We start from the raw sequence: 17,345 nt of genomic DNA on the forward strand, positions 1-17,345 counted from the left end.
AAACTACAGGAAGTCCTGCAAAAAGGCCCTCACACAACTATATTGACAGAAAAATAAAAAAGTTATGGCTGTCAAAAGATGGTAGCAGAAAATAATTTTTTTTTTTAAGACATTTTATTTTTTAAAACCAGCAGAGCAAAAGAAAAACTGTAAGTTTTGTATCATTGTATAAAGCTATCACTGTCAGGGACTCTGTGCATTCGGTTATAGCATGCATGCCCTACTGTACACACAATGCACTGAGCCCCTAACAGTGCATCAGATCCAGGGATGAATAGGTGCTGTTTTGTAGGGAAGAAGCTGTCTGCAACACAGAATGGCTGTAAAGTCCATGTGTGTTGTCCCAAAGGGCCACTCAGGACACAAGGCCCGGAATGAGGAGCTAGGAATGTAGAGTTGTCACGGTGGCTCTTACCAGATTCCTCCCCGGAGGGACGCACGCCACCTTCGCCCATGTACTACTAGGCCAATTCCGGACACCCCTAGAACAGGGATGGCCTATAAACGTGTGGTGAACTGTAGATATGTCACAGATGATGACACAGTTCCTTACTCACCGGAATGAACCTCGGCGGAGAAATGAAGGAAGTCCACACACAGTAACTTTTTAGTACCTCAGTCCCTGGGAACGGTATGGGGCTGGCAAAACTTTACTTGTAGCTTTGACAGTATACAGCATAAAACACACCAGTGCAGGTAGGACAGAAGACTTGAGGTCAGGGAGGAAACAGTCCTGCAGTGCTAGTTATCTGTCAGGCACCTCTTGGAAGGGGAAACACTCCAGAGGAGGATGGGGGTAGGGTCACTCCACAAACACTTGATAAGGACTTGAATCTCTGCACAGCGGACTCTTCATTTCGCTCTCCCTCTTGCTTGCTCTCACAAATGGTTCCTGGAACTGGGGACCTCAGGACACTACTCTTTCTCCATCTCTCTTCACCACATGAGAGTTGAAGGTACCCCCATGTGGCCAGCACTCCACTCTCTACCATTGAAGATGATGAAGACTCTCTGACTCTGACCATACCTTGCTCTCAAACACTCATATTTATAGTGTTTAGTATACCACGCGACAGGACATAATTTGATACTTTTGCAGACATATTCCAGTCACATCCAGACGTTAAACTCTCACGCGCTGCAGCTGTGCAATGCACATAACAAGAGACAAGACAGTTTGCACAGTGCATCTACACAGAAGACATGACATGTATGACATTTATGGAGGGGGCCAGAAATAGGTGTTTCAGGCCCCTACACATAAGCTGGCCGAAATTCTGACTCTATTCAGAGTCCCATGCGCACGATAGACTTGTATGGGAGAGCGTGCGCATGTGACTCTGAAAAGAGTCAGACTTTCATCCAGTGCACATACTTCAGCAATGGGCACTGTGGAAACCAGGAGAGTATGAAAAAAACATCACTCCACTCCCAGTCACCTGCCCTAACAGCACCATAAGTTAGTTTATAGTGCTTTAGACAGGTAACGGGTTTCCTTTAAAAAAAAGTGTAGTTGCTCTTTAACCCCTTAACGCTACAGGACAAACAGTTACATCCTGTAGGTTTGTGGCTTGTACGATCCCGCTCTATACAATGCGGGTGCCAGCTGTTTCTTACAGCAGATTCTTTGTCATGTTCCTCAGCCATTCCCAAACAATTTTGCAGTGTTGCAGGGAGCATTATCCACTTGAAAGAGGCCACTGACATTAGGGAGTACTTTTGAAATAAAGGGATATACTTGTTTGGTAACAGTATTTAGGTTGATGGTATGTGTCTAAATAACATGAACATGGATGCCAGGACCCAAGGTTCGCCAAACGAATATCTCACAGCATCTCACTGCTGTCTAGACTTTTCATAGTGCACCCTAGTGCCATCTCTTACCAGATAAGTCACACGTACACACTTGGATGCCCACATGACAGAAAATGAGATTTATCAAGCCAGGTCATCTTCATTCATTGCTCCATGGTCTAAATGCTCAGCTGTCTATTATAGGCACTCTTGCTGGTGGACAAGAGTCAGAGTGTGCATTCTGGCTAGTCAACAGCTCTGCCATCAAAAGCCCAACAAGCTGTTATGCACCGTACATTCTTATGCCTTTGTATAATAGCCATCATTAACTCTTTCAGCACTTTGTGTTTCAGCAGCTCTTCTGTTGGATCAGACGTAGTGGGTTAGTCCTTGTATTACATGATCATCAGTGAGCCTTGAGCATCTATGACCTTGTGATCAGTTTACCAGTTATCCTACTTTTGGTAGGTACTAGAGATGAGCGAGCACCAAAATGCTCGGGTGCTCGTTACTCGAGTCGAACTTTCAGTGATGCTCGAGAGTTCGTTTCGAGTAACGAACCCCATTGAAGTCAATGGGCGACTCGAGCATTTTTGTATATCGCCGATGCTCGCTAAGGTTTTCATTTGTGAAAACCTGGGAAATTCAAGAAAGTGATGGGAACGACACAGAAACGGATAGGGCAGGCGAGGGGCTACATGTTGGGCTGCATCTCAAGTTCCCAGGTCCCACTATTAAGCCACAATAGTGGCAAGAGTGAGACCCCCCCCCCCCACACACACACACACTGTGAGCATAAAGATCGTTCTCCTCTGCCACAGCTGTAACAGCTGTGGCAGAGAAGAACGATGTTAGCCCATTGAATTCAATGGAGCCGGCAATACAGCTGGCTCCATTGAAAGCAATGGGCTGCCGGCGATCGCGGGATGAATTGTCGGGAAGGGCCTAAATATATAAGCCCTTCCCTGCAATTCATCCAGAAATGTGTAAAAATTAAAAAAAGATATACTCCCCTTGTCCCGGCAGAACGATGTTAGCCCATTGAATTCAATGGAGCCGGCAATACAGCTGGCTCCATTGAAAGCAATGGGCTGCCAGCGATCACGGGATGAATTGTCGGGAAGGGGTTAAATATATAAGCCCTTCCCTGCAATTCATCCAGAAATGTGTAAAAATAAAAAATATATATATACTCACCTGGTCCCAGCAGACGGAGTTCAGCGAGGCCAGCGGCAGTCCTCCTGAACTGCTCTGAACAGTCAATCAGAGGCAGCAGTCACACACCGATTCATAAATTCATGAATGGGTGTGTGAGTGGAATCTGCCTCTGATTGGTCAGGCTGTGACCAATTAGAGGCAGCTCATTCAGCAGGCGGGGATTTTAAATCCCCGGCTGCTGAATACTACTCACAGCTGTTCAGAGCAGTTCAGGAGGACTGCCGCTGGCCGCGCTGAACTCCGTCTGCCGGGACCAGGTGAGTATATATATATTTTTTATTTTTACACATTTCTGGATGAATTGCAGGGAAGGGCTTATATATTTAACCCCTTCCCGACAATTCATCCCGCGATCGCCGGCAGCCCATTGCTTTTAATGGAGTCGGCTGTATTGCCGGCTCCATTGAATTCAATGGGCTAACATCGTTCTGCCGGGACAAGGTGAGTATATGTATATGTTTTTTTACACATTTCTGGATGAATTGCAGGGAAGGGCTTATATATTTAAGCCCTTCCCGACAATTCATCCCGCGCTCGCCGGAAGGCCATTGCTTTCAATGGAGCCGGCTGTATTGCCAGCTCCATTGAATTCAATGGTCAGTGCTCTTTTAATCGAGACGAGTACCGCGTGGTGCTCGTCTCGAGTAACGAGCATCTCGAGCACCCTAATACTCGAACGAGCATCATGCTCGGACGAGTATGCTCGCTCATCTCTAGTAGGTACTACCACTGCATACTGGGAAGATCTCACAAGACTTGTTCTGTTGGAGATGCTCTAATCTAGTCATAAGTCATCACAATTTGGCCCTTGTCACAGTTGGTCAGATCCTTATGGTTATATTTTTCCCTATTTTTCCAGCATCCAACACATCAATTTCAAGAATAGGTGCCATTGTTGCAAGACACAAGTCACTTCATGGCATGTTAGGTAATATCACCATTTTCACTACTGGAACTCTAGATACTATATCATTAGAAAATATTATGGTTAATTAATGACTATTATGATAGTAATACAAAATAAGTGTAAACTGGGGTTGCTGAAAGACCAAAGATACAGAAGCAACAGATTACATAGGAAAAGAGTAGAAGCTGATTGGCTATCAGAGCTGTCAATCAACATAGACAACACAATTGCTGACTTAATTAATGAATCTACTGGTTACCTGACAGAGCTGTCAATCACGAGACATTACCTCAGCCAACAGTAGCAAGGATATATTAACCCTAACTAGTCTGGACAGGAGATATTAACCCTAACTAGTCAGGACTGGTCCAAATGAAAAAAAAAATGCGTGCTGGTAGTGATGTGACAGATACTATGTGTTGCACTATATAATGTACTGAAAAATCTGAATGTAAAAATTCTAAGTGGAGTAAAATGGAAAAATAACGAAATGCCGTCATCTTTGAGAAGTCTTGTTTCTATGGTGTAATCACTGCAGCAAATATGACATGATAACTTTAATCTGTGGGTCAGTATGAATACTACGATACCAAATTTATATATTTTTTTTCTTGCTGTCCTACTTTTAAAATATAAAATATCATTGAAAAAAAATTATTTTATTTTCTGCTGCCTTTTACTGACAGCCATAATTTTTTTTATTTTTCTGTTTTTATGTGAGGCCTCATTTTTTGCGGGACGCCCTGTAGTTTCTATTGATTGATAGCATTCTGGAGTACATATGAATTTTTTATCGCTTTTTATTAGAGTGACCAAAAAAAGCGCTATTCTGGTGATCCTTTTTTCTGACGACGTTCACCGTTAGGGTAAATAATGCATTATTTTCACAGATCGGACTTTTATGGACGCAGCAATGCCGGATATGTTTGTTTTTTTATTTTTATTTTTTAATTATAAATATGGCAAAATGGTTGTTTTCATAAACATTTAGCACTTTAAAAAAGAAAATAAATGAATAAAACTGATCAGGTTATTTAAATGCTGCTATCAGAATTGATAGCAGCATTTAAAGAGTTAACAGCTCCGATCAGCAGCGGTGCTGATTGGATCTGTTGCCGGTGTTGGCTGTAAGAAACAGCCATCAGCCACATTGTATGGAGCGGGATCGACCCCGATTCCCATCCATATAAACCCTGCAACTCCATGATGTAAATGTACATCCTGGCGTGTTAAGGGATTAAAATAGAATAAAGCTTCTAAATGAATATAAGCTATTCCGCAGTCACCACTAGAAGATTGAGAAATATTGTAATATCACAATAAAAGCAGAGATTCTGAATAAAGTCATCACTCATATAGTCTGTTAATAAATTTATAGTCTACTGTGACATCATTTATACAGAACTTAACCAAAGAATAAAGTCGTATCTCTTCCAATATAATTTATAAAGAACACAATCTAGGAATAAAGATAATACTGTAACACCATCACAATGAAGCAAAGGCTATGAATGAGCAGATACACAGAACACAACTCGTACATGAAGACAGACACTATTGTAAAAGCATCACAACTCAACAAAGCTAAGAAACAAATATACAAGGTCCTCATACGCATTAGAAAAAAGTCATCCAGACCAACTGATTTCAGTAGGACCAGATGACTATCACATTTGCATGGGGACCTCCTGGCTCTCTGTCAGTGGGAAAGAAGGCTCAGTCACTTTGAATTTCAATGCACAATCCTTTTGTTTCCCCTTGGAGATAAGTTGCCAGCAGAGCTGTCTGGCTGCGTCTTTCTCCAAAGTCCGAAATGTAAAACACATGAATGTTCTGCCGACCAGAGCTTTCATGTCTACAGTATGGGGAAAGGAGGGAGTCAGGAGAAATAGCAGTCAGTGGAACGAACATTTGGCCAACAGCTATTGAATGTGCTTGGGCACCTATAGACTATTGATACATTATTATTATGGAACACAGTCGAAGATAACCTGGGAATAATAAAAAAGACTATTGTTATTTACTCACAATGAAACACATCCCGTAAATGAGCAGGCTAATTAGTAAAATAGAGCAGAGCATATAAATATAGACATATGCCATAATTCTCCCAATCCTGTCCAAATACCCTCCACTCATCACTAAACAGGGAAGTTGGAAAGTAAAGCAATTTACAGTTAATTGTAAAAGTAGCTACTACCATTTTATTTACATTTCAGTTACTATAGTATTTTGTTTGGTCATTCAGGCTTTTCCCAGCTTTTTAATCTGAACATCATGGGGATAAACAATTAAATATTATTTAAATGTTGTCAAAAACAACAAATTAATCATGGATATTTTTATATAAAAATGTCTCACCCCGGTACCTCCTGCATTATCCATACCCCATATCCCCTGCCCTTTACCTTATGTATCACCCCTACCCTCCTTTTGTTTTCCAAAATCTTTTGAATACCATTTGTAAACTGGTACTATTTGAGCTCTGTTGTTCTTTAAAAGCACGGCGGAATAAGTTGGCACTATACAAATAAAGATTAGCATTATTATTTTTATTATTATGTGGACACACTGCTAACATTTACATCATCACTTGAGGCTCACTCAAACGGATTTGAATTGCGGATTCCACAATCGCCATCCGTGCAGAGGATCCACAGTAAAACCTGGGCATTGAAAGGCATGTATTTTCGAATTTACATTCACACTCACGGGTACGAATTACATATTCCACAAGCATAAGAAAAATTGCAGCATGCTCTATTTTAGCACGGATTCTGCACGGACGGCCTCCATTGAAGTAAATGAAGGCAAGTGTTCCGTTGCCCATACGCAATTAACATTACGTAGGTGCAGCGGAATTACTCAGAACTAGGTATGAGAAAACAGAGAGAGAGAAGAGAGAGAGAGAGCTCACCTGAGGAATGTTCTACTACTTTCTGTGGTTGTTTGCTTACCTGCGATCTTTTTCCGCACAGACGATACGCTGTGCATATGCATACATCTGTGCGGAAAAGCGCTCCCATCCGCGATCTTTCTTGACCATTAGCAATTACTTTCTGCGATGTATCACAGATCTTCCACTGTGGAAATCCACATGCAGAATCCGACCTGTTCGTGTGAACCTGGCCTTAAGATTCCCAGTATGGCATTGAAAGGTAATTCAACAGACATTTTCTGGCAATGTCTTTACCAGAAAATTCTTCTAAAATTTTGTGATATCCTCATTTTCCAATCATACATGCAGCATGCCACCTCCCATGCCTTACATCTCAAGGATCAAAAGTTCTTAGCTTTAAGAGCCAGGAAATGGAATAATGTATTATAGTGAATTGAATTAGGTTGTGTTCAGATCTCAGGCAGAGATTCGATTTGGAGCTCCTGGTTTAGATTCGGCACAAAATCTTGGACAAAGTAGGATATCATGCTGTGCTATTTTACCCAGAAAAATCCTGGGTGGAATAACGGAAGCCTTGAGGACCCATTATAGTCAGGCTCTGTTGGGCGCTATGTATGTCAGTCAAATGCTGACTCCAGAACTTTAGTTTTTATAACAAGAGTCAAACAACATTAATATATAATTGCAAATGTGAAGAACGCCTAAATCTACAGTTGTGATTTACTGATGCATTTCTTGTGTTTTGTTAAATATTTTCTCAGTGGATCAACCAAATATTTCATGTAATACCCTATAAGAGACTTTCACATTTTTTTTTATTTTGAACAAACAATGAAAATTCGTGTTGTAAGTTTGATCTTCATTATAATTTTTATCTGTTTTTTAAGGCAGGTCTTCATAGGAGGCAAACAGCTATGGCAACCCTAGGGGTCTCCACAAAACCTAAGGCTGGTATGATGAACAGTCACTCATGATCCTGTTGTGGGCAAGTCATTTGGATGACAGCGGAAGCTCCCTGCCTCTGGTGAAGCATTTAAATGCTGCTGTCAGAATTGACAGCAGCATCTAAATGGTTCATGTCTGTGATCGGGGTCAACCTGTGTCGCTTGCCAATCAGTGTCAGCTGTCAGCCAGAGGCTGAGCCTCATACACTATGGTAGATGGCAGACTTGGAGGCCATCTTCAAATGTCATGGTGTCATAGCAACCCATTACAACTTTGTGATCATATTGCAGGATTTCCCATAGGTGACAGAGGTTGCATTGACTGCGGCATGTAAAGAGTTAAACAGTGGGTATTTTCTCTGATGTTAGAGCAGGTGCCGTGCCATACTTTGCTGCAGCAACATGAAAAGGCACGTGTTCTTTAATTACACAGGACATACATTTATGTCCTGTGTTTAGGGTTTGTATGGAAGGGATCAGGAGCTGAACCAACTCCATGCAATGTGGGTGCTAGCTGTTTCTCAGAGCTGACACCTGCTGGCAACAGCTGTGATTAGCATTAAAACTGTTCGTGGTTGTAAAACAGTTCTGACAGCGGCATTTAAATCCTCCAATAGGCAATCCCTGCAAAACGTATCGAACCATGCCTGTGTTGTGGCTTAGTCGTTTGCCTGTCAGATCGTGGTATAATGTAATAATATGTTGTAGTGACCTGGACTGGCACTACAGAATAGAAGTACTTTACCTGCAAGTTAAGAGCAACTGTTCTAACTTTCAGTTCGTTTAAAAAAAGGGTAGTTATGCTGGACTTCATTTAATAAAAAAAAGGGAGTCAGGAAATGAAAGAGTTAAGGTTATTTAGGCACTGTCATAAATCAGTTAATTGGAGCTGAGCTGTGACAAACCTCGAAGTGAGGAAAAAAAGGAAGGGTGTTTCCAGCTCATTTCATGTTGCACAGTTAGAAATTTATAACAGTGTGATCAGATGGAATTCAAGGGGGAGTATGAAGTAAGACAGTGAGAAGTTCAGTTGGAGGAGAAAGAGAGAAGCTGAGATGGACATGGAGGAAGCTGACTCAAGCTTGACAAAGACCTATTGATAACGGTCGAAACGTCGCTTTCCTTGTATGATGATGAGACTGTCATTTGGCATTCCTATTTGAAGCATAAAGCTGCTTTTTATTGGCACCTAAATCTGGAATTTGCTGCCTGTTTTCTCTCAATTTGGATTTCAGTATATGCACACAGAGGTCAGTTAGATTCTGCTCAGTATATACACAAAGAGGTCAGTTAGATACTCCTCAATATACACATAGAGGTGAGGTAGATTCTCCTCAGTATATACACATAGAGGTGAGGTAGATTCTTCTCCGTATTTATACATAGAGGTGAGGTAGATTCGCCTCAGTATATACACAAAAAAGGTCAGTTAGATTCTCCTCAGTATACACACAGAGATTAGGTAAATTGTCCTTCATATATACACATAGAGGAGCATTAGCTTCATCTCAGTACATACACATAGAGATGAGGTAGATTCTCCTCAGTATATACACATAGAGGAGCATTAGATTCTCCTCAGTATATACACAGGGCTGAGGTTGATTCTCCTCATTATACAAATCACTTCTATAGGCTTTATGGTTTTTGAGAAAAGAACTATCTGATGTATCGTGAATTTCTGCATAGTTTTTCAGGCATAGAATTGAATATTGTGCAGTACAGATGTGTGTTACTAGTTACATTACATAGAGGGGTCACTTACTTTCACACTTAGAATTGAACAATCAAGTTGTGACCTCTTTACTTTTCCTATTTAGGACCCAAAGAATGGTCGTGCCAAATTTCAAGTTTGTACGATACCGGGAAGTTAGAGAATTAGATTTGGTACATAACATAGGGGCTCACTTACTTTTGCACTTGGAATTGAATAATCAAGTTGTGACCCCATACTTTTCCTATTTATGACCTAAAGAATGGTCATGCTAAATTTCAAGTTTGTATGATACTGGGAAGTTAGAGAATTAAATTAGGTACATAACATAGGGGGTCACTTACTTTTGCACTTATCCTTGAATAATCAAGTTGTGATCTTTTTACATTTCCTATTTATGACCTAAAGAACGATCATGCCAAATTTCAAGTTTAAACACACTGGGAAGCTAGAGAATTAATGATGAGTGAGAGTCAGTCAGTCAGTCAGTGAGTCAGTCAGTAAGTTAGTCAGTGAGAAGTTTCGCCTTTATATATATATAGATTACATAGTATCAGTGAAAAATACAACGCTCCCTGCAAAAAAAAAACATATGTCAGATAGCTACATTGATGGATTAAGAAAAGAGTTATGATTTTTTTGAAGTGGGGAGGAAAAAATGAAGATGGAAAAAAAGGTTGATGAGCACCATGAAAATATATATAAACGTTCATTAAGAGGTTAATAATCTGCATGCATCATGTGTATTAGGGGAAGTAAAATGAGGAGAGACGTTTGACACTAAACAAAAACCTGTGATTCGGTGCAGCTCTCAGGAAGCAATCAAATTACTAGAAGAATTGAAGTCCAACTACTTCATTATTAGCGATTTAGACAATGAGCATTAAATAAATATGCATTTCAAGGTGAACATACTATAAACAATGTCTTAGATTCATGCAGGCTGTGGGAACAGCGATCTACACAAACACAACCTAAATAGAAGTGTGGACAGAAACAGAAAGGATAGCAGAGATGTGCATATAAGCCGGGCACCACCAACAAAAACCAGACGTACATACCAACACCAGGAGGCCAAATACTTATAAAAAAAATACACATGGGCAGATGGAATTGCTAATAAGTACGAGGTATTGCTCTGTGTTTTGGCTAAAATACGTATCCTCACAAGCCTCGTCAAGGGTCCTCGTCTTGTTAATTCCTACTCTAACAAGAATACTAAAACCACAAAAATGGGACCCTTTCCACAAGCAGGGCAATCGTCCCAATAGGGACGGACCCACACTGTAACCCAGGGGCCTGGCTCGTCCTAGATGGTAACAGGTAGGAACATCAGACAAGGTAAATACACCACACACACACTGAACAGAACAGTTCACACCTAATGTCTGAACACTTGTAAACGGACACTGCACAAGTCACTGTTCATACCAGCTTTTCTGCCACACCAGAGACAGACACTGGTCACATCTAATGTCTGAACATGTCACTGCCACACCTACAGATAGACACTAAAGCCAGGCTCATACAAATGTAATTGAATTGCGTATTACAGGTGAGATGTTTGCGTGTATGATACACAGTAATGCGCGGGAAATCAAATACATTGACTTACGCAGTTTTGCTCAAACTTGCATGTAAGAATTGTGTATTATGTAAGCACAAAAATGCAGCATGCTCTATTTTACTGCATATTATGCACGTAAGAGCCTCATTGATCTCCATGGGTGCATTCTCAATGCAGTGCATACGTATGGGTGCAGGTTTTTGCTCATGTTGCTAGAAGACAGGATAACAAATGGTATAAGAAGAAAGCAGGAAGTTGTGGGCAGATAGTGCACAGCAGCTAGTAGGGAACACCACACCCATCCAGGCTGTTGTCTATATTGTGGGCGATAACAATAGCCATGGCTTTTGATATGAGCAGACTCATTGTATTCATGTAGGACTTTCCTGTTATTTAGGACATAAATATGTTCAATTACTAGCAAAGGAATGCAAAAGACAAGGCCTGGGATGAGCTGGCATCCCAGACAGACAGAGAGCAATGGACCCCAGCCTCCACCTGCCCGAAAAACGATTGATGTGAGTATTGTTTTACCCTTTTTTTTTGCAATTATTATTTTTTTTTATAAATGTTTTATTTGTTTTTCAATAAATCAATGAAATACAAGGACATTTGCATAAAACGAATTGCATCATTTTACATATTGATCATACAGGATCATTTGCATGAAAAGTAACATTACTTGAACAAACGATAATAATAATTCTTACAGTAGAATCTTATCCTATTTATCATAAGGTAGTTTCAGAACAGTTTTAACTTATAATGCCCTTGATCCATTTCTCAGAGTCCAATGAGAGGGAAGGGGGGGGGGGGGGGTATGGATAAGGGAAGGTTGGGGGGGCGGGTAAGTGAAGTGAATACATCTACTACATAACACAGACCAAGAGCCGTTTTGCCTTATGGTTAAGGTTCTCTGTCCCCTGTTTGCTCTTTGCTCACCGCTAGCCTGCCCAGCATTACCCTCAATTCCTCCACTAGGTACCATTATGTATATCTAAAGGGGGTTACTATAGTGGATATTTCCGCTACTGAGAAGTAGGAAATGAGAAATCCTTTCCATTTTTTAAGGGATTTTTTTGCACCCCTATCCTTGTGCCTCTCTACTTCTATTCTTTCCATGGTCATTATGTGAGTAAGTTGGGCCACAAATTCTGCTACCTCGCGAAGCATCTGTGAGAGCCAGTGTTTTAGAATTGTACATTTGGCAGCTAGGAGGAATACAAAAAGTGGGATGAGTTGTTATTCGGTCATGTCTGTTGTCTGTTACGCCTCAACATGGAAAAGTAGAGAGAGCCTGTTACACCTATTTTTAATCTTCCATTTATTTTGGACGTATTGTGCTATAGATCCCCAGAATAAGTTTATTTCTGTGCATGATCATATGCCATGCTCAAAGTCTGTGGCAGGAAGGCCACATTTTGGGCACCATACCATTTGGTCAGCATTTGTTGCCGTGGCTGGGATGTTGAAACCATAAATGGCATAGTGAATTATTTTGAAAAAGGACTCTCTCCATACCTCACTCTGTACATGTTTGAGTATCATTTTCCAGCTTTGAAGAAGCTTGGTCTCTAAGTTGTTGTTTTGTATTACTTCTTTCATTGAGTAAAGAGTTTATGTGTACCTGGCTCATTGAATTGGCCTCTGATGGTTTTCTGTATTTTTGATTGTGAAGGTGTCGTGTGTAACTGCTCAATGAAGGTGTCAAAATCGGTGACAGTGGCTTCTCTTGCTAGGTTTGTCAGCCTGCTTTTATAGAAAAAAGGGCCTGTTTAATTTGCAAGAATTGTGTAGGAGGTAGATGGAATTTATGTTGTATTTCTAGTTGGGTGAGCCACCTTCATTCTGCGTCATGCATGAAGTGGGTGGCTAGATTTGGGCCAGTTACATGCCATGTCTTATATACCTTATCATCCAGTTCCTTGCAGAAGTTGGGGTGACCATATTCTTAGATATGAGGAAGGGGAGGCCATAAGCTTTGGGTGCTTTTGTGTTTGACCGTTTTTGTCTCTCATGGATGTTATGTGTGTGTTGAGATGCTGTCTGCTTTGTTGCCATGTTTGTATAGCTCGGCTTGCATGTACTTCTGGTGTGATCTTTCTTTCCTATCTAGCCAGAGATCAAAGTCAGCTTTAGCGAGATGCAATTTTTCTTTGTTTGGTGTCGTCTGCATTTATCTTTTTGCGTAGAATGGACATGTATCCCATTAGGTTACCCCGGATGACAACTTTCGTTGTTTCCCAGAATAGGGTGGGGTTTGCCATGTGTTCTTCATTATGGTCAGCGTAATCTGGCCACCACATTTGAAGTGCTGCTAGGAAGTTTTCAACTTGGTTTAAGAAAGCTGGAAATCTCCATATGAAACTAATGCCCTTTGGGTATTCATTTTGTAGCTTCATCATTACTGGTGAGTGGTCAGAGATTACCATGTCTAGTATTTCTGCTTCCTGCACTTTGTGTACCAAACGTTGCAATAAGAGTATGTAGTCAATACGCAACCATGATTGGTGTGCATGTGAGTAAAATTAATATTCCCTGACATCAGGATGTAAACATCTCCATGTATCACTTAGGTCGGCTATTTATGTGAGAGGTTTCATAATTCTATCTTTGTTGCGTACTAGTTGGGATGTTCCCCTTCAGTCATATAGCACATTCATCACTGTGTTCATGTTTTTGCAGACCACTTTTTATTCCACAGGATCATTGTGGAGTAGTTGTTCTATTTGTTTGAAGAAAGGTTTATTCTCTCCATTTGGGGCATACATGTTGTACATGCTTTACTTGGTTCCTTCATGCTCTAAGAGCACGTGGGACCATTTGCCTCCTTACGGTGTTGTCTATGATGAGGGTGCCCTGGTAGAATTTGTTAATTAGAAAAATGACCCCTACTTTCCCATTCACAGCTGATGATCTGACTACTGTGCCCACCCATGATTTTTTCAGGCAATAGAATTATTTCTCTAACAAGCATGTGTCTTGTAGCAAAATTAGATCAGGTCGAAATTTTTTGAGTTGGCGCAGCACCATATTCCTCTTGTGGGGAGAGCCCAGGCCCTTTATGTTCCACGACATAATATGCATGTTGTGGGTTTGTTGGTTCTGTTAGTTTTATATGTTGTTAGTGTATTACCACTATTCTGTTTAAATCATGTTCTGGTTTGAGTATGAGGGGAAGGAAAAGGCATGGAATGGATAGGTGAGGCTTGGGGGGGGGGTGTCTTAGAGGCAAATCTGGGTTATTTTCAGGTGGATTCTTTTAGTTAAGGTTTCCGGATACTATGTTGACAACCAAAATCAAAAGCTACAATATAACATATCTAGGTAACTATCTAACTCTACAAGAACTCCTATTCTAATGTGTTTGACTAACTTTTTTCTAACATGGGGGAGCTGCGTCCGCCCCGGCAAGTATAGCAAAAACAATGTCACTTTCCACCAACCTGTGTCTTAGCAGATACTTATCAATCTACCCAGGCACAGGACGGTGGCATAAAAGTCCCAGAAAGCTACTTTTCTCATTTTTCTTTATCCCCCCAGCCCCCTCCCTCTATGTCCTTTTATCAGATTTCTGTATTGTAAAACAGTTCTTATTACGTGTCCTTTTTCTGCTCTAATCATGTGAACTTGTGTGTATACTCACTGGGTCCTGAGCTTCTTGGACGGAGTTGAGCCGATAGAATGGACTTGGCATACAGAAGGTGGCGGTGGCGCTTGCTGTTGACTGACTTCTGTGAGGTCTGACGTGTTGCTTCTGGTGGATTTGACATTTCACTTGTCAGTCCCTTCTTCGCGTTGTTCGCGGCAGTTTGTGGTAAAGAGTCACTCCGTCTCATCATGGTATTTTCCCATGCCGACTCCGCTGATTTGGGCATTTTGAAGATTGTATAGATGTCATCCCCTTGAAGACTGGAGCGCTGGGTACTGTAGCTGGAAGCAGATTTTCTTTCTGTATAGTGCAGTGCAGGCATTCTTGAATGTGCGCCTTTGATTTGTCACTCTTGCAGAGAAATCTTCAAATAGCAATATTTTGTGGTTTCTGACACGAATTGGATGACTTCTGGTTCTGAAGGCCCTCAGCAGAGCTGTTTTGTCATTAAAGTCTAAGAAGAAAAATATGGAACGCTTCACAAATTTGTGTGTCATCTTTGCACAGGGGCTATGCTAATCTTCACTGTATCGTTGCAATTTTGGGACATATGCTGCCGAAGTGAGAACTTTGCAATTATTTTTGATGATTATTTACATTTGGGCTTAGTAAATTTGATGCTAGCCGTATTTACAGTACCATTAAAGGGGTGGTCTCGCGAAACAAAGTGGGGTTATACACTTCCGTATGGCCATATTAATGCACTTTGTAATATACATCGTGCATTAAATATGAGCCACACAGAAGTTATTCCACTTACCTGCTCCGTTGCTAGCGTCCTCGTCTCCATGGTTCCGTCTAAATTCGCCGGCAGCTTGCTTTTTTAGACGCGCTTGCGCAGTCCGGTCTTCTCCATTCAGCACGAGCCGCTTCAGTGTGCTCCCCGCTACAGCTCTTCTGCGCATGCGCAGACGAGCTGTCACTGCTCGGGAGCGCGCTGGAGCGGCCATTCTGTACCTTCCTCTGTTAGAGGAAGGTGCAGAGCTGCCGAGCTGTCCGGAGAAGCCGCCCAGCTGTCCCGCCGTCCAGCTGTCCTGGTAAGTGATGGGCCGGGGGGGCTGCCGCTGCGCCGGGCTGCGCCAGGGGGGGGGGGGGGCTGCCGGGCTGCCGCTGCGATGGGGGGGGGCTGCCGCTAGGCCGGGGGGGCTGCCGCTGCGATGGGGGGGGCTGTCGCTAGGCCGGGGGGGCTGCCGCTGCGATGGGGGGGGCTGTCGCTAGGCCGGGGGGGCTGCCGCTGCGTCGGGGGAACTAGCGCTAGGCCGGGGGGGGGCTGCCGCTGCGATGGGGGAACTAGCGCTGGGCCGGGGGGGCTGTCGCTGGGCCGGGGGGCTGTGATGGGGGGGGGGGACTGCGCCGGTTACCTTGTGCCTGGCGGTGGGTGACAGGTCGGCGGTGTTCACTCCAGGGGTCCGGTTGGCGGCTGCGTGGCGTCTGGTTGCCATGGAGACACAGCTGGTAGCGTCTCGGGAGCGCGCACGTCGGGCTGCAGCAAGCGATGCGAAAAGAGCCGGCGGCCATCTTGGGAAAAAGTTTTATAAGTTGCTGAAACGCTGGAACGGTAAGTAGAAACCAGCTAGGAAAGTAATTTACAGGGGTAATTAGTAATGTATGTTTAATTAGGGGGACTGGGCAAAAAAAAAAAATTCACTGCTTCCTCGAGACATCTCCTTTAATGTATTGTGTGTTTTCGGAGCAGGGACGAAAAAAAATTGGAAACAATTTTTTTGTCTTATTACATTTGGAATGCTCAAATTACACTTACTTTCATTCTGTTCACTTGTCTGTACCAGAAAATTGCAATGATCAATCCTCAAAGAACCTTAGCAAAGGAAAACCTCTTGGTTGTACAGTCAATAGATTGGTTTTTGAAAAAGAAAACAATGTTGTTACACATATTTTATATATATTTTGTATTTTCAGCAATCAAAAGAGAAAAGGCCAGTTGTACGCTGTAACTCTAATGTGAACAGAGCCTACATACGAATTTTTAAAGCAAGAAAATAAGAAGCAACATCAAAACAATTATGTCTGATTTTGTCTTGTTTGTTCTGTTGCAGTGGATGGCATCAAGAGGAAATGGTGAAGCGCCAGAGACCAGTTCCGTAGGGAACACATAGCGAAGAGCAAAGTTGTGCTGGAGGGAAGGAGATGATGTATCTTGCACCTACAATGGAGCTGCACCAGAAGTACATAATAGATGTACTCCGAAAAGTGTCAACCTACAGATTCAAAGGGATGTATGCCTGCTATAGGCATGTACAAAGCCTGTCATACAAGGGAGTGCTGATAAGTCTTTGGCTTCATGTTCTTTTTTTTGCTTATGGAAAGCCTTATTTGTCTAATATATATTTTCAAAAGTTTGTAGCTTATGGCAACAGTGATCTGGGCACGCGGGAAAACAAATGGGGGAGTCTAAGGCAATATTCACAGCAAATGAGAGCAGAGGAGTGAAAAATTCTTGTTTCTCCAAGGGAAGTCTGTGAAGGCTATTCATGGTGATATGTCGCAGACATTGGGGGATCAATGCCCTTCATATTCTACAGTTAAAGGAGATGTCCCGCGCCGAAACGGGTTTTTTTTTTTTAAACCCCCCCCCCGTTCGGCGCGAGACAACCCCGATGCAGGGGTTAAAAAAACCACCCGCACAGCG

The 17,345-nt window shown here is 42.2% G+C and overlaps 1 non-coding gene across 1 annotated transcript; it reads right to left on the bottom strand.

The window, feature by feature from the left end:
* Positions 1-15,157: 15,157 nt before the first annotated feature.
* On the bottom strand, positions 15,158-15,264 carry LOC136626820 (U6 spliceosomal RNA). Its single transcript, XR_010792673.1, has one exon. It is a non-coding gene; the product is annotated as a U6 spliceosomal RNA (small nuclear RNA).
* Positions 15,265-17,345: the final 2,081 nt, after the last annotated feature.

Source organism: Eleutherodactylus coqui, chromosome 4 (genome assembly GCF_035609145.1).
Source record: "Eleutherodactylus coqui strain aEleCoq1 chromosome 4, aEleCoq1.hap1, whole genome shotgun sequence".
Classification (NCBI taxonomy): Eukaryota; Metazoa; Chordata; class Amphibia; order Anura; family Eleutherodactylidae; genus Eleutherodactylus; species Eleutherodactylus coqui.